The sequence below is a fragment of the Chrysemys picta genome, chromosome 14 (genome assembly GCF_011386835.1).
Source record: "Chrysemys picta bellii isolate R12L10 chromosome 14, ASM1138683v2, whole genome shotgun sequence".
Lineage (NCBI taxonomy): Eukaryota > Metazoa > Chordata > Testudines > Emydidae > Chrysemys > Chrysemys picta.
Genome location: NC_088804.1, coordinates 39,533,521 through 39,554,785, shown reverse-complemented (window position 1 = coordinate 39,554,785; position 21,265 = coordinate 39,533,521). Strand labels below are relative to the sequence as shown.

Below are 21,265 nucleotides of genomic sequence, written 5' to 3'. Positions count from 1 at the left end.
ATCATATCCTCAATCCCTATCAAAATCAAAATAGTGCTGTCATGCAGTGTACATCCAAAAGCGGATCTCCTTTAAATTGGTTTGAATCTGGTACGGGGGATGGGGGGTGGGAGAGCATGCCCTCTGAGGAAGAGTCAACATGGTTTTAGTAAAGGGAAATCATGCCTCACCAATCTACTAGAATTCTTTGAGGGGGTCAACAAACATGTGGACCAAGGGGATCCAATGGATATAGTGTACTTAGATTTTCAGAAAGCCTTTGACAAGGTCCTTCACCAAAGGCTCTTATTCAAAGTAAGCTGCCACGGGATAAGAGGGAAGGTGCTCTCATGAATTGGTAACTGGTTAAAAGATAGGAAACAAAGGATAGGTATAAATGGTCAGTTTTCAGAATGAAGAGAGATAAATAGTGGTGTCTGGCAGGGGTCTGTTCTGGGACCAGTCCTATTCAACATATTCATAAATGATCTGGAAAAAGGGGTAAACAGTGAGGTGGCAAAATTTGCAGATGCTACAAAATTACTAAAGATAGTTAAGACCCAGGCAGACTGCGAAGAGCTACAAAAGGATCTCTCAAAACTGGGTGACTGGGCAACAAAATGGCAGATGAAATTTAATGTTGATAAATGCAAAGTAATGCACATTGGAAAGTATAACCCCAACTATACATATAAAATGATGAGGTCTAAATTAGCTGTTACCACTCAAGAAAGAGATCTTGGAGCCATTATGGATAGTTCTCTGAAAACATCCACTCAATGTGCAGCGGCAGTCAAAAAAGCAAACAGAATGCTGGGAATAATTAAGAAAGGGATAGATAATAGGACAGAAAATATAATGTTGCCTCTATATAAATCCATGGTACACCCACATCTTGAATACTGTGTGCAGATGTGGTTGCCCCATTTCAAAAAAGATATATTGGAATTGGAAAAGGTTCAGAAAAGGGCAACAAAAATTATTAGGGGTATGGAACGGTTTCCGTATGAGGAGAGATTAATAAGAGTGGGACTTTTCAGCTTGGAAAAGAGACGGCTAAGAGGAGATATGATTGAGGTCTATAAAATCATGACTGGTGTAAAGAAAGTAGATAAGGAAGTGTTATTTACAATTTCTCATAACACAAGAACTAGGGGGTCACCAAATTAAATTAATAGGCAGCAGGTTTAAAACAAATAAAAGGAAGTATTTCTTCACACAACGCACAGTCAACCTGTGGAACTCCTTGCCAGAGGATGTTGTGAAGGCCAAGACCATAATAGGGTTCAAAATAGCACTAGATAAATTCATGGAGGATAGGTCCATCAATGGCTACTAGCCAGGATGGGCAGGAATGGTGTCCCTAGCCTCTGTTTGCCAGAAGCTGGGAATGAACGACAGGGGATGGATCACTTGATAATTACCCTGTTCTGTTCATTCCCTCTGGAACACCTGGCAGTGGCCACTGTTGGAAGACAGGATACTGGGCTAGATGGACCTTTGGTCTGACCCAGTAGGGCCATTCTTATGTTTTTATGTTATGTTCTCCAAAATCCATATTCTTTTAATCTACCATTTTGTTGCCAAGACTGGAAATATATATATGTGTGTTTATATAGACCCTACAGTGTTTCTGCTCTGCTCCTGCAGAGCCAGCTGGCAAAATAAACACTCGTGCACCATCAGTCTCCTTTCCCAGAGCTGTGCTGCTATCATTAGTGATGCTGTTACTCAGACAAGAAAGTAAGAAATCTGAAGGCAGCCAGGCCCCATCAAAAACATAGGCAAAGAAATTAACATTTGCCATAGGGAGAGGGAGAACATTTGGTAGGGGAAGAAATGTTATTTTCAAGCTCCTGAGAGGTTGCTTCAAATAGAAGAAGTAATGAGCCAACATGAAAAGTTCTAAAACTGGGATTTGACAGTGTGGTGTTTGGATTTAGATTCATAGATTAAAAGACCAGACGGGACCACCCAGCCTGACCCTCTGCATAACACAAACCACAAGACATCCTTGAATTAATTCCTGTTTGAACTAGAGCATATCTTTTAGAAGAACATTAAACATTTCCAGGGATGGAAAATCCGCCAGCACCCTTGGTACACTGTTCCAGTGGTTACTCATCCTCACTCTTAAAAATTTGTGCCTTATTTCTAGTCTGAATTTGTCTAATTTCAACTTCCTGCCATTGGATCTTGTTATACTGTCGTCTGCTAGATTGAAGATCCCGCTGTTATTAAATTTCCGTTCCCAGGTAGATACTTATAGACTGTGATCAAGTCACCTCTTGATCATCTCTTTGTTCAGCTCAGTAGATTGCACTCCTTCAGTCTGTCACTATAAGGCACATTTTCCAATCCTTTAATCATTCTCATGACATCTCTAACTCAGTTTTTCAAGATCCTTCTTTAATTCTTGACCAAAACTAGACACAGCACTCCAGCAGAGGTCACACCAGTGCCACATAGAGGGGTAATATAACCTCTCTACTAAGCTGGACGAAGCACTGAGCACATGGGAGCCCAGCTATACTTTGGTGGAGGGCAGTAAGTGTCAATGCGATAGCCTTGGCAGTGGTAGACCCAGGCAGTGGCAGGGGCATGTGCCCGGAGAGCCGGGGATCTTTGTTACCCCTGTGATCTCTGTGGGGTTCAAGCAGCGGTGGCTGGTAACACAGGGGCATGCGCGGAAGCTAGGTCGCCATGGATGGGTTACCCTGTTAGTATTCAGAACTGGGAAAGAGGACAGAAACCAAGATGATGACACCTGCCTTGACGACACTGTTTATCTGAATGTACAGTTCCACCTGGTAGGCTTCTTTTTCAGGGAGCGGCAGCAGGAAGAACCCTGGGGAAAGCTGTGAACGAGCAGAAAGTTTGGGCAAAGGACGGAAAGCAGGGAGCCCTGGCAAGGAGGATACCTTCTGATGGGACACATGCTGGGGCGGTAACTCTGTGGCCTGAGACTCTGCATAAATGACCACCCTAGGGAGACAGGCTGCAGGCTTCTTCCATTATCTGTCCGTCTGTCTGTCACTGCTCTCTGATCTGTCCCTCATCAGCATAGCATGGAGGTGAAGGATCCATAATTAAAAGCACAGATTCTCTCTGGAAGGGCCAGATTCCCCACCTCTCCCTTGCTGCGGGGCTGGCTCTCTGCGTGGAAGTTTTCCTTGGTTCTGCCTCAGCGGGCAGAGCAGCCCCAGCTCGGCTGCAGCCATTGTCCCTGCGTGGAATTGGAAAAGTGGCACCCAAAAATCAGTGGCCAGTAGGACGACTTGGGCTCAGCCTGGTCAGTTCTGGCGGTTCTGCAGCCAGACAGTTCTGCGGCCAAGGGCCTTCCGCTGAAAACACTGTGTCTCCAACACCGCATTTCCCTTGGGATCATAGTGTCCACCACAGAGAGCAGCTGCTGGGCCAGTTGTGAAGGGAGGGTCCATCCCTTAGGTATCCAGAGTCTTGTTCATTGTGGGCTTTAAACAGTGCCCTGATTCTGTTGAGAATAAGTGACTGATGCTGGGCTCTGGCACGAGCATCACCAAGAACATTAACTGGAGATTAGGTATTGAGGGCTGCTTTCCCACTTCTTTGCACCAGTCTTCCATATCAGGCTTCTGAAAGAATGCTTCATGAGGCTTTGAATGCTGGAAACAGCATGGGGTGTAAAGAACCAATCCCAGAGCCAACAACCTATCCACTGAACCTGAACCACTCGCTTGTGAGTCACTTTGTCACCAGGTCCCAACAGTATTTTCTTTTGCAACGTGGGGTCTGTTGTGATAACTGGGCCTAGAAATTTACCCTGATTGTGAGCTCAGCTGTGAGGAGTGAGTGAAAGTTCACAGAGTGTCACAAAAACCTATAACAATGGATGTGGTAGGGAAAAGGTGAAGTAGAGTGACCATATTTTCCCAAAGGGAAAACGGGACACTGCATGGGGATGGCACGAGGCCTCGCCTCCCACCCCCTGCGCAAGTGCCCCAGCCCTCCCTGCCTCCTGCCCGCCCAGGGCCGGCCTGAGGTTCCCCCTCTTTCCCCCCATGTGCAGGATAGGCCCCCCCTCCCTCCCCACTGCCTGCCTGCACGGGGCTGGCCCAGCCCAAGCTGCTCTCCTGAGCCCTTCCTCCTATGTAGGCAGGTGTTGCTGCTTGCCCCCCTTCTCTCCACATGTTCCTCTGTGCCCCCCTAGGGGTCACACCCCATTTTTTTTTTTTTTTTGGCAAAACTGCATTTGTCCAGTTTGTTTTTGCCAACTGGTGATCAAATGCCCAGTTTTGCAACAACAACAAAAAGTCAGGACAGCTGGAATAGGGCTTAAAAAAGAGACTGTCCCGTCCCAAACGGGACATATGGTCACCCTGACTTAGTACAAACAAAAGGGGCTCCGGATATAAGTCGAAGACTGTGGTAAGATCACGCCTGGTAAACAAGAGACGTGTGGAATCAGACATCAGTGAACCAAAATTGGTGTGCTGGAAACGAGGCCTAATCGGTGGACAAAATAATGAAGGGGTGGGCTATTCTTCCCATTACTCTCTTTGCAGCACTTAAAAAGCCAGACTTTGAGGGGGAAAAGATGGATGGACAGATGGATGTGAACGTGGCTGAAAGGCAAGAGAAGGGGAAGGAGCAAGCATCATTCTCAGGGCTGCTACTCCCACCATCTCCTGGGACCTTAGACTGTCTTCATGCTAATCCTGAGAGATGTCCTGGCCAGACTGGGACAGCGAGCGGGAGCCAGATGACATCACCACCGGCTCCAGCTCAATCCCAAATACCACGTGGGATGTGAGATTATAGTCTCCCACCCTCTGTGTCCTTTTCCTTCCCTACCTTATTTCTTACTTTCCTAACTCTCTCCTTTTTCCTTCTGTTTAAAAAGAGTCTGACTTAGCCTGCCAAGACTGTATTTTGCAACACTGCTGTGAGCCTGTGGCCAGAAAGACAGCTAAAAGCAATGCCCTACATAGCCCGATGCTGGTACAAGTTTGCCAGGTCTTGGAGGGTATGTCTACACTGCAGTTAGACACCTGCATGTTTTTAATTGCAGTGTAGACATACCCAGAGTGGCTAAATAAGACCCTGTGATGGGCCTGTGTTTTTTCCACCAGAGACAGAAGCTGCATTTTCTCTCTTTGCTGTTCTTTTCCTTCCCCTTTTGTTTGTCTTGTTTTGCCTTCTAGGAAACTTTAACAATTGCAACAACTTTAACAATTGCAACAACGACAACAGCGCCAGCACCTCTCAACTAACTTCTCTTTCCCCCAAAAGGGCAGTTATGACCAGCTAAGGCTACATCTACACTACAGGGGGGAGTCGATTTAAGATACGCAAATTCAGCTACGTGAATAGCGTAGCTGAATTCGACGTATCGCAGCCGACTTACCCCGCCGTGAGGACGGCGGCAAAATCGACCTCTGCGGCTTCCCGTCGACAGCGCTTACTCCCACCTCCGCTGGTGGAGTAAGAGCATCGATTTGGGGATCGATTGTCGCGTCCCGACGGGACGCGATAAATCGATCCCCGAGAGGTCGATTTCTACCCGCCGATTCAGGCGGGTAGTGTAGACATAGCCTAAGAGACTGTCAAACAAGTGAGATTACTTTCTAAAAACTCACCCGCTAAAGGGAAACAGAAAAGCCGTATTTAAAGGACAGCCTTATTTCATACCATTTCAAATGCTTTAACAGCTTTTCCTATTTTTCCCCTGTATCTTTAATAAGAGGTTAAAAGGATTTTTAATTATGTGTTTGCCATGGGCTGAGGTCTCTATAAACCAAATTTCCAAAAAAAGTTTAGTGTTGGACAAGTTACAGGGTCATGTAAAGACTTTTGACTCTCTGAACCCACATATTCCATAATCGAAGTTAATACAACAGGTGACAGTATGAAAAAATTTAAGAACCACCAATGCCGTCAAAGAAGTTTGTTCCCCCCATAAGCTAGGGCTGAATTTGGTCTATTTTTGGCAATTTTGCACATCTGATTTGTATTCACTACCCCTAAAATCAAGCCTTTCAAACAATGTGTTCTTTGAAGAATTCTGAAATGGTTTCCACCAACTCCCAGTAAATAAACAGCCTCTCAACAGGACAATAATAACGAAGAGCAGAGAAAAACATAATGCTCATCCTCGTCTTGCTAATTGCACCGAAGAAACTAATTTTCTAAAGATAAAAAGCATGAAACTATCTTTCAAAAGAAAGTGAGCAGCAGCCCGGATGCTAGGTTCTGACCTGACAATGTCAATGTTATTTCACATGCTGGAAAGAAAATCCCATCTGGTTAGACTCTGGATTGATAATACAAAATCCATGGCCACCTGGAACTTCAACCAAGAGAGAACCATGTTCTTCCTGCTCCAATAGCACACCTACGGCTGGAGCCAAAGAATAGCAATGAGCAGTAAAGGGCTTATGACTCATAATTTAGCCGATCTGAGTCTACCCAGTAGAGGTTAGTGGTGTGCAGACACACACACGTCAAGCAATATTTGTTTGTGCATCTGCAGACTAGACATAACCTTTAAAAATAGACACCTGTGAAGTTCAGCTTCTCAAATTTGAGTGAGCCAGTCAGTGCAATAGGCTTGATTCTCCATGCCACACAGTCACTGACATGAGTGCAAAGTGGGTGTAAAACAACTGAATGCATTAATAACCTTCTAGCCCAAAACACAAACACGGATGTGGTGCCTGTGTGGAAACATTAACATCGAAGACAGAGGCTGCACATGAGACTTGGCCATGAAATGACTTTTCCAGTCATACAGAACTAGAAACTCCTAAAAGCCTGGGAGCTGTGGTCGGATCTGACCATTTGGACAGGGGCAAAGGCCAATTTATATTCAAGATGGAAAAGATTTAGACTTTTGTTACAATAAGAAGCTCACATCCTCACTGGCAGCTGGTGAGTACTTCTGGTTGCTGCATACCCCATGATAAGGGTTAGGGAATGAGACCTCATCTGTCCACATGCAAGGTTCTGAACGCTGCTTCTCCCCTAACTTCAATGGGAATTGAGGGCGCTCAGCACCTTGGGACTTTTCTTAGTCACATTAGAGGGATAATCAGTCAGATCCATGGGTAAATCCCCATAGGATTTTCTGGGGGATTTGCTGAGCTCGGTCTATAGACAAAACCTTTCATTTCCTGGATTATGAAGTCACAACGAGTGGTCATTTGTCCTTTAAGAAGGTGGCAGAAGCCTCATCACTCAAGCCATTTAAAATTAAACAAGACAAAGCACTGGAAAAATGGGAGCTACTTAGATTCCCCCTCCCTCCAAGCCCTACAAAAACCCACCTATAATAATGCAGGAGGCCAGACTAGGCTATGAAAATGGTCCCTTATGGCTTGAAGATCTAGAAATCTATGACTACGGGGATTCCTGGCAAGCAAAATACTTTTGCCCAGACACTGTGAAAACACCCCTGCATTTTCATCTATACTGTGCTTCTTGTATTCCTTCTCCTCCTCTCTGGATGTGAAGGAAATCAAGCGGGTCCAGAGGCATCAGTGTATTTGGGTTGTTATTGTAGGAAAGAAGGTGGGTGGGGGACTTAGGGAGGGGAACAGTACTGCATGGAGCAAAGCATGCCAGGGAATAAGAAGGGGAACAAGATAAGAAAGAAACACCTCTGGATCTCTCAGGATGGGCGGGCAGAGTAAATCATGCCAGCCTTCTGTACCCTGTACACCCCAAAGTTCTTCACCAACTGTCTGTAACTCCCTCCTCTCACCACCCGAATGCATCCCTGTCTGGGGTGTAACATGGCAGCTGTTTGACAGCACTCAGCAACACAGCTGAGAACAGGAATCCTGCATCTAGCGGAAACTGCAGGGGGAATTTAGGGTGTCTGAATATAGTTGCTCCAATTGGAATTTGGCCAAGACACTGAAGTTAATATGCCTAAGATCATGAAAAGTGTCCTGCCTGGGATTTTTAATGCACAAAAGAGATAAGATCTTCAATGAGACCAGCCCCCCCCCCCCGTTTCTAGTTTCACAGTAAGCCCTTTCCCCCACCCTGTGGTGAAGAGGAAGAATGGGGACAGTGGGACGTAAAGGCATATGCACCATTGCCATGATGCCCGAAAACCCAACCGCACTGGGTGTGGGAGGTTCTCTCTGTCTCTCCTCTAGACCACAAAGAAAAGCCGCTCTGCAGTCTCTGTTCTTTGCATAGGAAAAACATTCGCAGTGGGAAGCTGGGGAGTCACGTGAGGAACTTCTGCTACAAGAAGCCACCTGAGAGAGACGAGCAGCGCACCAAGGAACACAGCACAATGCAGCGGCAGTGCCTGATCTTGCTCCCACAGGAGGAGGAACTGGTCCTTCTGTCACATAATGCCCATAGCTCAAAATGCCTTAGAGAGGTAGATAATGCATGTGCAGAAACAACAGACAGTCCCAGCACTGAGGGATGGTCCAGGGAGAAAAGATCAGTGAGTCGATAAAGCAGAAAGAAAAGGAGGCTTTTCCAGGAGCTGTGGAAGAGAAGGTTCTCACTCCAACAATGGCAGGTCTGTGGACCAATATGTCCCACAGGGAGGTCCACCCTGTGTGTGCATTCCTCCTCCCCCACCCCCAGTGTGCCTTACTCCACAAGCCATTAGAGCCTCACTCATTGCCCCAGAAGGATGTATATGAAACCTGCTCTGTAGAGGCTGGGGGAAGCTGGAGACATCAGGTGAAGTGAGCAGAGATGATCCCTGTCTCAAGGATGCCTGAGAAGTTGAAAACTTCCCAGGGGAGATGGGACGAGGTGGCTGCTATTTGCTCAGTGTGTTTTGGCCATGTTGGAAGTCAGTTGTGTGTTGGTGAGGCACAGCCTAGAGTCAGAGGAGACCCGCTCGTATCACATGCACCCTGCCTCCTTTCCCCCCCTAACCAGCAGGAGAGCCACAAGGGCCACTGTAAAATGTCTCCAAGTAGCTGTCACGTGATGACAGGGAGTGTTAGTGCTTTAAAGGAACAAGGAGAGGACAGCTGGAGACATCTGTGGTCCATTACTCATGGGAGTGACGCTCACTCATACAAGTAGTCCCACTAACTGCACTTGGGGACTGAGGGTTGCAGGATGGGAACTTCTGAGCTAACACTGATCTGTGTTGTCTATACACTGAGTGGGCCAAATTCATCTCTGGTGAAAGCCCACTGAAGTCAATGGAGCTACAACAGGGAGGTGTTTGTCCCAGTAGCCTGGAAGTTATTGTGTTCCTAATGTCTTCCCTGCACTCCTTGCCTTACCCTGCCAAGCCAGGTAGCCACTCCACGGAGGCGATAACCTGTCAGGCTGTCCCACTGGGTGAGAGGAGGAGGCTACAGTGATTTTGCAAATTCTGATTGGAAGGGGCAATTCTGCAATGGAGCCGTCCCCAGCAGAACAGCGGTGTTATTAGCTCAATACATGCTGTAAGCCTGTCACAGGCTCGGATTAGATCAGACAGAGCATCTGGTCTGGGATGGACTGCAGGGTCTCTGTCAGGCAAGAGCAGCAGGTGGTGATGAGGAGGAAGGACAGGGTGAGGAGATACAGCTGGCTCCAGCAGCTTTTTGTGCAGGAGAAGGTATTATATTTCTCTGTAAAAGCTGGCAACTGAACCCCACATGCTGCCCATCTCCTCATGTTGTTTCCTAGTCCCTTGAAAGTGATAAGTGCCAGGAATGAATCACTCTCAGATTCTTCCTGTCTCACTACCGTGCTGTGTCATTTCTGCCTGTTCCCAGCTGGCCCCAGTGTAAAGAAGTCTGCCGCACAGGGACAGAACGTTCAGCTTCTGACTGTTCCTTCACCAACCAGGCCTTGCACACACATCCACTACATGCACCCCTAGCCAGTCTCCACCCTTGCATTAGCTTCACCCCCACAACACCCCTCTGAGCTTTTAACTCCTTACTGTGCCTTCGTGACACTTCTGCTGCTTGGCTGTAAGGTGAAAATGGCATTTCCAGTGTGTATCACTGTCAGGCATGCTGAGATCTAACAGCACGGGGCCTCCTCACAGCTCATGTACTCCAAAGGAAGATGTCAAACTGGTGCCTATGTCAGAAGATACTGGTACCAGATAACTGTGATATGAGGTAATCAACCCACATCCCTTATTTATATATCACATGGCACAGTAAAAAACATTGAAAGGGTGACTGGAATGATGGTTCCACTGAATAACATAGGACACGTCAGCTTGAAAAAGGAAAGGACGAGGCGCACAGACACATCAGTGTACAGGATACTGAATGGGACAATGGCAGTGCCTAATTCAATAGGATAGTGATCTCTGATCTCACAATGTTATTTCAATGAGCAATTGACGTAAATGATCAGACAAACCCATGTTTATTATAAACCAGTGATATGTATCTTGAGTGTGTACGTTCACATTCTACTTAGTGGGTGCAAAACATTTCACATTTGGAAAACACCAAGTCAGAAGAAGAGGAGCTTAGCTGTAGAAAGACATGATAGCCATAAAAGAAAGAAAGAAAGATACCACAATATTGTCCTCTCAGGAACAAGATAATAGCTGTTTAAACAGCCAAGTTAAATAAGATACAGCCAAAGTGAACGGGAGGCATTTAGCTTTCTGTTGGAGGGGTTGTTGTTTTTTTAACAAAATCATTTGCTGTAAAACTTCCTGAGGATTTTCCAGCAGATTCATTGCTGAGCATATAAGCAAAGTGATTTTGTATTGTGCAGCCATCAAAAAGTACTGCCCTGCACTCCATCCCCACCAAGAAGGTGGAATAAAACTCTGCCCTTACGCAGATTGCTAAGTGCATGCAAGTCCGAGGGGCCATCACTTGAGATGGCTGATCTGGGCCTCACCATGCGACTGATTGGGGTGTTCTGCAGCAGTAATTCTGTATTCTGTGTAGATGGCTTGTTAACACAAGGGCTTAGGGTAGGAGGGTGGCTGTATCCCTGCATAAGACCGACAGCTAGTACAATGCTGCTCTGTTCTGATGGGTCCTTGTACACAAAACCCATCACCGTGGTATCTGAACATTTCTGCTAAGATCCCACACAGAATACAGTCTCTAAGTCTGGTCTGAGCAGGAAGTTATCAGCTTTGCCGTGCAGAGGAACTTGACCAGAGAGGGCAGACCTTGAATGCCAACAATTGCTGATTATGTAATTGTTCTATCAAGGATCCCTTAAATGCTCCTGGAATCCAGCTGGGGATCCTTGCCTTCCTGTGCCATCCATCTAACTTTCTGGCCTGGAAGTGGACGTGCTGGCTGCACAATGAGTCAGACGGCACCCATGTTATCCAGCCTGACAGCTACACAGTTTGTTATAAGGCCAAGAGAGGAATAACAGCTGATCCTAATCACATCCGACTGTGGTATCTTCTGACCCCCTGTCAGTAAGAGGTGGGCTGTGATGGGGGAGGGAGGAGAGAAAGATAGCAGAGGATAGAAAGGAGACAGCACTAAAGGAACTTCCTGTGCTTGGCATTTGCCTGAACACAGCTCTTCCATTTGTAACCAAACACACAGTGACCCCCCTCACCTGAAACTGACAAGCAGCATGGAGGCCAGGTCTGAAAGCACGCTAGGTATTGCTGTCTGCAGTAAATGCTCATTGTTCTGGATGGAGGGTGGCAGTTAAATGTAAGATAGGAAGGTGCAGAGAACCACTCTTCCCTCCCCCAGCTAAACGTAGCCTTCCTCTCCAAGCGCCCTGCTTCCCAGTGCCGGGTTTACAGTGGCTCCAGTGGCCAGGGACGGCTCCAGGGTTTGGCCGCCCCAAGCAGCCAAAAAAAAAAAAAAAAAAAAAAAGCCGCGATCGCGATCTGCGGTGGCAATTCAGCGGGAGGTCCTTCGCTCCGAGCGGGAGTGAGGGACCGTCCGCCAAATTGCCGCCGAATACCTGGACGTGCCGCCCCTCTCCGGAGCGGCTGCCCCAAGCACCTGCTTGCCAGGCTGGTGCCTGGAGCCGGCCCTGCCAGTGGCTCCATGCCCATGCTGAGAAGGGCCCTGGCCTGCTCCGTTGCACTGTGCCCCGAGACCCCACTGGCTCCCCCCACCCACCACTTGCTCCTCTCCAAGGCCTTCTCTCCACCCCCTGGCCCCACCCCCTCCTCCTCTCAGCCACCTGGCTGGACCCCAGTGCACTCCGGCTCTGGGCAGTCTCTGCTTCCCACCACTTGTGGAGCCCCACCTGTCTCCTCGGAGCTGAGCCGCCTGGGACTGGGCAGAAGCCTGGCCAGTCTCGGCCAGGTGTGTGTGTGGGGGGGAGACAGTGCAGTGGGCTTGGCTGGCCCCTCCAGGCAAGTGGGTCCTGAGGGAGCCCGGCCAGGGCAGCCCCTGGCCTGGCTAATCGTGGACCGGAGCGATTCCTGGCCCTGGGACTAGCCCTGGCTGCGCTGTCGGCTCTATAGGCAGACTCAGTCACCTCCCAGCAAGGATGGTGACTGCGGCCGGGAGACAGGGCTTGGGGGAGTAGGTCTGTGGGGAGTCTGGGGGGGTGTTGGGCTGAGAAGGGGCGGGGAGGATCTGTGTGTGTTGGGGCACTAGGGAGTGGGGGTTCTGTGGGGGGTGCTGGGGCAATTGTGTTGGGGCTAGGGGCAGGGGTGGTGTTTTGCAGGGCGCTGGGCATAGTGGGTCTGGGGGGGCTCTGGCCATAAGAAGTCTGAGGGTGTGGGCGGGGGGGGAGCTGTGTGATGTGGCATAGGCCCACCCCCAAAGGGAAGGGGCACGCTGGCAGCACAGGGCCAGGCAGGCCACTGTGCATCTGGCAACTGCCGGTTTGTAAATAGTGCCCTCGCATTGGGTGGAGCAGGGCCACCCCTGCCATGCCATGCCCTATTGCCTCTGGCTGGCCCCCTCTCTCCGGGGACTGACCTCCCCGCGCCATGCTCCATTGCCTCCATGGGGGCCCACAAATATGTTTGGTGCCTGGCCCACAGAAGGTTAATCCGGCCCTGATGCTTCCCATTCCCCTCTAAAGTGCTGCAACAAAAATGCCTGACTTCCCTGTCACTTGGGCCATGATGTCGCTTCTCTTGTCTGATCCGCGTCTCCCTCCCGCCCGTCAGGAGCCGCGGCTGGGAGTGGGGCTGAAATCGGGAGCAGGGCTGAGGCCAGAGCCCGAGAACCAGGGCCAAGGCCAGGAACGGAGCCACTGCCGGGAGCAGGGCCACAGCTGGGGCTGGGCCAAAGCGGAGCTGGGGACTAAGTGGCACTCCCTCCCTGTCCCCCATGGGGACTGGCCTGGAGTCAGATCCCTCTTTGGGAAGGTGGCTGGTTGGTGGTTTTACTCTCTTTCCCCCCCTGCACTAAGGGGCTGCAAAGGAAGGATTTAGCTGAGAAGTTGAGAATGCCACAGGAGACATCAGACAAAAAACTCCCCACAATGGTGCTACTTCGTTGGCTTTTTACTTCCTCTTGGAATCTCTCTGGAGACTCCTGCAGTATCTCAGACTTTGTGAGGTTCTGGACAGAGGCTGCGGAGGGCTGGAAACCTTGAGGTAGTTGAGGAAATTAGAAGGAACTGAGATCACAAATGCCCTCACGTTCCGGGTCTTTTGGGTGCTGACTGAAAAGAGAGGGAAGGGGGTCTCCTATGAGGGTTTGGAAAGCCACTTCCCCAGAGCTTTTGGACTGGAGCGGTCCTTGGGACAGAGAAGCAGCTGTGGTTTTAGAACAAGATGGATGACAGAGCTGCCCTTAAGATGAAAACCCCTGACTGATTCCCTAAGCAAGTGAGTGGGTGGGCGAAAGGACCAGGCCCTTCCTGGTATATTTGGGCCCAAGTGAGCTGTCACCACAGCAGGCTTGGGCGAGGGGTTGTCCCCCACCATGGACATTTCCTTCCCCACTAACTGAGCTGCTCCTTGAATCCTGGAGCCCCAAGCAGCAGTGGATAGAAGCATTACTAGCTGAGGAAAAAGCCAGGCTCTGCCTCAGAAACCTGCCCCCAAAATGGCCGTTTCCAGGGCTGCTGCAGGGTGGGGGAAAGGTGGCATAATTCCCACTCTCCTGGCACAGGGCCCATCCCCAGGCTTACACAGCTCCCTTTGCTGGGGTGTCCACCCCTCACTTGCCCTGAAGGGTTAACGTAGGCTAAGAAGAGGGCCGATTAACCAGGCCAAAGCTGAGGGGAATAGGTGGCGTAAGTAATCCTCTGACTGAATAATGTGAGAGGCCAGCTGAGGAAGGCGCTGGCTGGGCTGGGTTTATAAGGGCAGGAAGTTGGCAGCAGAGAAGGGGCTGCAGGGAAGGAGTCTGCAGTCACTTCCTGGGAGAAGAGAAGTGTGTTTGTGGGCTACAGAGCTTAAGTAGCCTGCAGTTACTCCCTGGGAGGAGGGAGTTTGGGGGCTGGCAAACCCAGAGAAGGGGGAGAGCCAGAAGGTGAGGAAAGGCTCAGGGAAAAGGCAGCAAGGTTTAAGATGGTGCAGACTTTGCCTGCTGATTAGAGGGTCCCTATGCTGGAACCTGAGTAGAGGGTGGGCCTGGTTTTTCCTACCAGCAAGGTTGCCAACCCTCCAGGATTGGCCTGGAGTCTCCAGGAAGTAAAGATTAATCTTTAATTAAAGATTATGCCATGCAAAGAAACCTCCAGGAATACGTCCAACCAAAATTGGCAACCTATCTGCCAGCCCCTGGGGAAGTGGCACCGGCTGGACAGTGAATGGGAAGACTGCCTGAGCCTGTTTGTAAGAAGAGACTTTGATATGCTGGAAGGGAAGGACACATGTGACTTGGTAAGAGGACTAAACTATGAACACAGAGCATCTCACCTCGCTGACAGCCAGGAAGAAGGCAAGGCATGTGGTGAGGGGCAGAAAGGCGGTGTCGGAGCCGGAATCAACTACTCTCAAGAGCGACCAGTAGGAGGCACACTAGTGGTGAGCATACCCTGTGACATTCTCCCTTGCACAGGCCACCTCCTTAGGAACACCTGGTTTCCTGCTCGCTTTCCACAGGCATTCCAGTACAAGATCACATTGTTAGCCCCCTCTCACAGGCACATGGTCCCCTCGCTGCTCAGGCCCCATTCTCTAAGAACACTCCTCTCCCCAACTCACTCAGGCTCTGTCCCAGTGTCAAGTGGTTCCCAGTCCCTTTCCACAGGCTGTGTTCCATTAACATATGTGTCCACACAGGTCATTTCCCACGACAACGCTATGCCCTCTAGTTTGTGCCCCTCCTCCCCCAATTCACAAGCTCAGGAGACAATTACAGCATGAATTATGAATGGCCGCGTTTCTCGTGCTCACTGCTTTAGGTAATAGCCGCTCTCGCTATTTAAAATAGGTCAGCGCGGGACACGGCTCGCTGCTGCTGCTCCTCCTCAAAGTTGAACTTTCACGCTCAGTCAGCCTCCAACATCATATTTAACCATGACCCATTTCAGCTTAAATCTGTTAGCAACAAATTCCCCTCCGCCCTGGCCCCAAATGGTTCCTCACCGAAGATAGGAAGCAGGAAATCCAGCTGTACGTGGACCACTGCTTTCTACCACAAGTTCAGAGTCTTTACTGCTCTGCCGTCATCTGTTACAAAGATACTTCTGATGACACACACACACAAGGGAGTAGGAATGAACTCAAGAAAGAGCCCCAGAGAGAGCTCCCTGAAGCATCAAAAAAGCCAGCAGATATCTTAAGTGCAAGAGTAAGTACAGCTAAGTACAAATATAAGACCCTGTGCATAAGCTTTACAAAGAACTAGAGTAGCATTGTTATAACTCAGTGCACTGCCTGTAGTAACTTTATTGTAGCTTTAGAATGTTTTGGACTGTAAGGGTTCTGTTCCATTGGTTTCATTCGGGCTGGATTTTTGAAGGAGACCTGTATGACTCAAATAACCTTTTGCACCTTGCCATTTAACTATAGAGGGATTTTTCTTGCCTTCCAGCTTCCTTCTTTGTGTTGGAGCGTGCAGGCCTCCTTTGACTCTGTTATGGCACCCTGAAGTAGCAGCCATGCCGAATCTAAGGATTTGAATAGTCTCATCTTTGTCCGGTTCTTTTAGACTATCTTGCTTTTTAAAAAAATATATATATATTTTCAAGTTCTCCTTTCTAAAGTTGAATGTCACTATTATAGATTTTGGCCCAATTCCTCCGCTGTGGATGGCAAATTTAATTATATTTTTCTCACCATTTTCTTAGTGGCTCAACTATAATATATCTTGAACCAACTCCTGTGCCGTACTTGGGACTAACCTGGGAGTAGCATCACCTGTTGAGTGGTTTAGAAGCTGTTGTTCCGAGGAGCAGTTGGTTAAAGTATTGAGAAAATTCTTTCCATAAGACATGTCCTGACATGTGACCAGTTTATATGCTGAATATCTCCAGTCTTTGAAGGGTATAGTCAGTGGTCCCTTCCATGAGTGGCTAGTCCATTCCAGGAATTAGGGAGACCCTGACTGGTGACAGTGGGCAGCAAAAGGTGTGTTGTTCATGCTACAAGATAGTCAAGAAGAACTACAGGGCCTGTGGGCATGCAGTAACCCCAACAAATAATTCCCACCCATTACAATCAAATCCTGTATCTTTTCAGCAATGAAGGATACTACATGACCCAGCTCAAAATCTTGTTTGCTTGGGCCCACCTGTACACTTAACCTACTGGAGTCCATCCATCACTAGGTGACAGAGGGTCTGGTGTCTAGTTCTGCTCCCTTCTAGGCTATGGAACTGTGGAGTAAAACTAAGTAGTGAAATATGAATGAAGCATCCCATAATACAAACAGAAGGTTCTTCTGGGCACCACGGAAATGCATTCTAAGTAGGCTTGGAGGGATTCCATGTTTATTATCTTTTTTAAATGAAATTCAATGGATAATGTCAGTGTTAATTTCCAAACACATAAGACCCGATCCCTTGCTCTGATACCCCATTGACTTCATTGGAGCTACACCAGCATACAACAGATGTAAAAGAGTGGCGAATTAGAACCATATTCTTTCATTTTAATTGCATTAAAGGAAATCTGGAAAAGCTCCATCCCTAATTCTTATTTATCCAAAGTTTAAGTTAAAAACATTTTAAACAAACTTCCTTTCCTATGTTACCACTAACTCCGGTTTGTTAAAACTGAAACAATGTCGAGAATCCAATTGACCTGTCACTAGTTATGCTGCATTTTTACTTTTTTTTATTTTTCTTCATTTCTCTCCGTTTGGACAGTGAAATTCAGTGAAGAGATTTTCATTTTTGGTGACAGTTGGTTTCCCTTTCAGGTTCCACTTACTAACATTGCAGTGTCTGAGCTGCAGATGCTGCAGGGGAATGCTAATGATTTTAACAAAATTGTAATAAATAAAGATGTTTAAATAGATAAAAACACGAAAATATTTCTAATTGCGCTTAGGTTTTGTAAACTGTTTGCAGACTCTAAATTTTGGACCATGGAGTTAAGAGTGGCCTGTTAAAGGCTGTAGAAGCTGAGAATCATAACATTCAGAACAGGGCCGGCTCTACCATTTTTGCTGCCCCAAGCAAAAAAAAAAAAAATGGCCGCTCGGACTGTGCCACCCCAAGAATGGATGGAATACCACCCCTTAGCATGTGCCACTCCAGGCACGTGCTTCCTCCGCTAGTGCCTGGAGCCGGCCCTGATTCAGAAATGAAATCATACAGGGATAGATTCTTAGCTGGTGAAAATTGGCATAGCTCCGGCGTACTTAGTGGAACTACACTGATTTACATGGAGCTGAGAATTTAGCCCATCACATTTCAAAGGAAACTTACAGGTGCTGTCTGCTTACAAGGTAGTGAATGTACAGTGGGCTAAATAATCTCCAAGGGTCTTTTCAATAGACAAGCAGTCTTCACACGCCAGAAACAGTGTTTGCAAAATAAAAAGCCCACAGCTTTCAATTCTGAGTGAAGCCGTGCTCTCTTTCTTTCTTATGGGCCTATTGAAGGGCAGGCTAGATAACAGCTGAATGGGAAAGGTGTAGGGAGCAGTCTTACAGAATGCAGAGATCAGACTACCCATGGCCTCCTGGTAGCATTACTGTTGCTGGCTCTAAAGGGAGTAGGGGAGTAAGCTGTCACTAAAAGTACTCTGTCAACTGGAATCTCTTTAAAAAATGGACTATACCAGTTTCTGATAGACCTTAGTGTGTCCTACTTCGTTAAAATTCCTTTAAAAATGCAAAGGCTTGTGTTTACTCCTTTTTGTGATGGTTGGAAGTGTCTTTGGGGGTGCACTCAAAAGCAACACTCCCAGAAATATTCTGGCTCCTTTCTCTCTGTCTGTGTGCATACTTGCTGGCTGCCCGTTCACTTTCAGTTTTGACTTTGCTGCTGCCACTGTTCCTTTTGCAGAGCATGGGAAAGGGCACGCACTATCAAATAAACAGTGAAACCGACTGCACGCAAAGTGCTGTCAAAATACACAAAGCAAACCAGAAATAGAGAGAATAATGTTTTCCTTCATCTCTTTCAGTTACAGAAATCCTAGGCATTAAGTGCAACAATAATGGGTACAAGATTTTCAGATGGGAAAATGATTTTTAAGTTAATGGTGTCTCTTTAAACAGCTAAAAGATATATAGCCACTGTCATCCAAAGATCTCAATATGCATAACAAACAAGCTGTGTTATATACTGAGTTCCCTTGACCCATTACTGAAATGCAGCCACCTCTGGGATGGTGTACATCAGCCATTTAACAATACACAGCAACAACAGCACAGTTCTGCACAAAAAATAAGTACCATACCCAGGTTGGGAGACAGAATGTAGTTACCTAAGTTGGGATTTGTCCTATTGTTGGGGGGAAATACTATGGGATCTATTAATGACCAAGACAGGTCAGGAACTCAGTTTTGCATCTCACATGAAAGATACAGGCCCCCCCACCCAGTGAGGGTCGTTGGTTCAGTACTAGGAGATGCGGTCACCTATGGAGTCACCAGCAGCCCTTCCTCCAGTACTCTGGGTTTCCCTTGCAAGCCTCCTAGCTGAGTACTGACCAGGGCTGATCCAGCTCATTTTGCAAGATCTGATGAGATAACCACCTGTGGGTACTACAGCTGTAGATCCCATGTACTCACAGGGGGCTTGTTCCCCAGAGGGGCTTGCTCCTTGGGGGCAGAGCTCAGTGCAAGCTTCCTTCCATCCTCCATTCTCTTGGCCCTGGACTTCTGCTGCATTGAGTGTTTTGGGGTGGGGGAGAGCTAATTACAAACACAAGCACACTTGTTCAGTTTGATTTTTCCTTCCTTAAAAAAAAAAAATAGAAGCTATAACTTTAAATGCCACAAGCTAATGGAAGCATCACTAGCTCTGAATTATGTCTCCTCCATCTCCAGCACTCCTGCGTTATTGGTCTTTCAGGACAGATCAATCACACACCCTGATCCACTATTACGAGTGAGTTATCACCATGGGATGATGAATTCACCAGTGCTCAGGTAAGGCACCTCCTATCAGAACAAAAGGCACAACTTTTCTACTACAGCCAGTACGTGTGGCAATAGTACATGAGATTGCTGGGGACCTGGGGGTGGATCAAACCACACTGACTGATCTGGACTTGCTTGTGTTCTACAGTTCTTTTCTCTTTCTTTTCTAAACTTTGACAGTAATTGGATACAACACCAGTTAGAAAGTATCATCAAATGCAAATATGCTCAAAAAGCAAGCCCAGGAGGCTCATTCACACTCAGATAAGAGATCCAGCCCACTTTCTGATAAAGCATTTTTAAGTGTCACTTTGAATACGAATGATTGAAACTTACAGTTTGTCTAATTTGGTTAGGGCTGGGTGGCACCAGACTTCTTTTCTTTTTCTCCCCCCTTTCCTTTCTAATTAATTTCATCTCACTCAGAAAACGGAGAGGAAACACTACACTGTAATAAACAACCTCTGCACTGCAGCCTTAAGGCACTGAGCAGTAATATTAAGGGACATTTAATCAACGGAGGAGCCTTTTCTCTCCAGCCCGCCTCTCTTTTGCCTGGAGTAGGTTCTGAGTCATTAGGCTCTCAGGTAGATTTTGGGAACCAGCGAGTTAGCTGTGTATATCTGTCATGCGCATTTGTATAAATCTAGCTAGCTGGCTACAGAGAGAGGAGAGTTTAATTTGTCTCTGGAGGATCGCATTGTTCTGAACACATCATTAGCACATGTCCCTCCCTCTTCCCCACCACCGCTCCACAAACAGCTTCCATAAGTCTAAAGATTTCTATTAAGAATGGAATGGGAGAGAGGGCACTGGCACAAGGAAAGGAATAAATGGAATTTCTCATGGGACGAACATAGGGTTGGGCTGTAGTCCACGAAAGCTTATGCTCTAATAAATTTGTTAGTCGTTAAGGTGCCACAAGTACTCCTGTTCTTTTTGAGGGTTGGAATAGTGGCTATTTAGCAAGGCTTTTCAAATAGTGAGGAGACTGGGTAATGGGAAGTGTTAGATAACACTCCCCCATGCTTTTGCCTGGTCACTGGGCTGCTGAATGGGCTGGGAATCAATGCCATTATTACTTTATTTAAATTTGCAGTGTCCGTTGAAAGGAAAGCCAGCAGTAGAATATCAGAAGGGGTGGCAGGTCAGGATGGAGGAATATCAGCAGAGATATGGAGGGAGCCCAAAAGACTAGAATAGTATGGGGAGTGGCAGCTCGGGACTGGGGGGCACAGGAGAGCCCAGGACTGGAACAGCAGGGGGGTGGAGTGGGTCAGGAATCAGGGGCATTGGAGGATCTTTACAGGCATCCCACATCTGGAATAGCAAGGGGGCTGCAAGAGCACATGTGCTATAGATCTGGATTGTGGGACATTAGCAGAGATGGGTGGGCATGCTTGCACAGTACCCGTACAGCAACTGCTCACCTCCAGCCAGCTCTACCACCCCCATGCTCACTGCCAAGAACTCTAACATTCACCCCTCTTTGATATACACAAGCATTAATGCCTGAATGAAAAAATGCAGGTCATGGTGGAGTAGCCGAGACCTGAAATCCAATCCACTGTCAAACTGTTCTAACTTGGGGGGAAAGTGTGTCCACTGGATTCTCTAGGGTTCCACAGCGGACACGGGGCTGAAGGATGTTCTTTTGCAGAAGGTGCGGGACTGGTACTGAGCAGTTCTGCGTTCAGATCTGAATTCTATCGCAGACTTCCTGTGTGACCTTGTTACGTCCTCTCTGTGTTTCAGTTCCCCAGCTGTAAAATGGGCATAATGATCCTTCCTTTCTCCTGCCTTTTGACTGTGTTGTCTATTTAGACGGTAAACCCTTTGGTCGCGGGAACTGACTCTCCTTATGTGTATGGACAGCACCTTACACAACGGAGCCCAGATTTCAGCTGGGGCCT

At 47.7% G+C, this 21,265-nt stretch overlaps 1 protein-coding gene and 1 long non-coding RNA gene across 2 annotated transcripts in view; one reads left to right on the top strand and one right to left on the bottom strand.

Annotated features, from left to right (window-relative positions):
* Window positions 1-7,553, top strand: part of LOC101939918 (uncharacterized) — a 44,889-nt gene extending 37,336 nt beyond the window's left edge. Inside the window, exon 5 of the long non-coding RNA XR_006174908.2 lies at window positions 4,524-7,553. This is a non-coding gene — a long non-coding RNA (uncharacterized LOC101939918). The remainder of the gene's footprint in view (window positions 1-4,523) is intronic.
* JPH3 (junctophilin 3) overlaps window positions 1-21,265 on the bottom strand; it is a 115,203-nt gene that overhangs the window by 54,680 nt on the left and 39,258 nt on the right. The window lies entirely within an intron of this gene.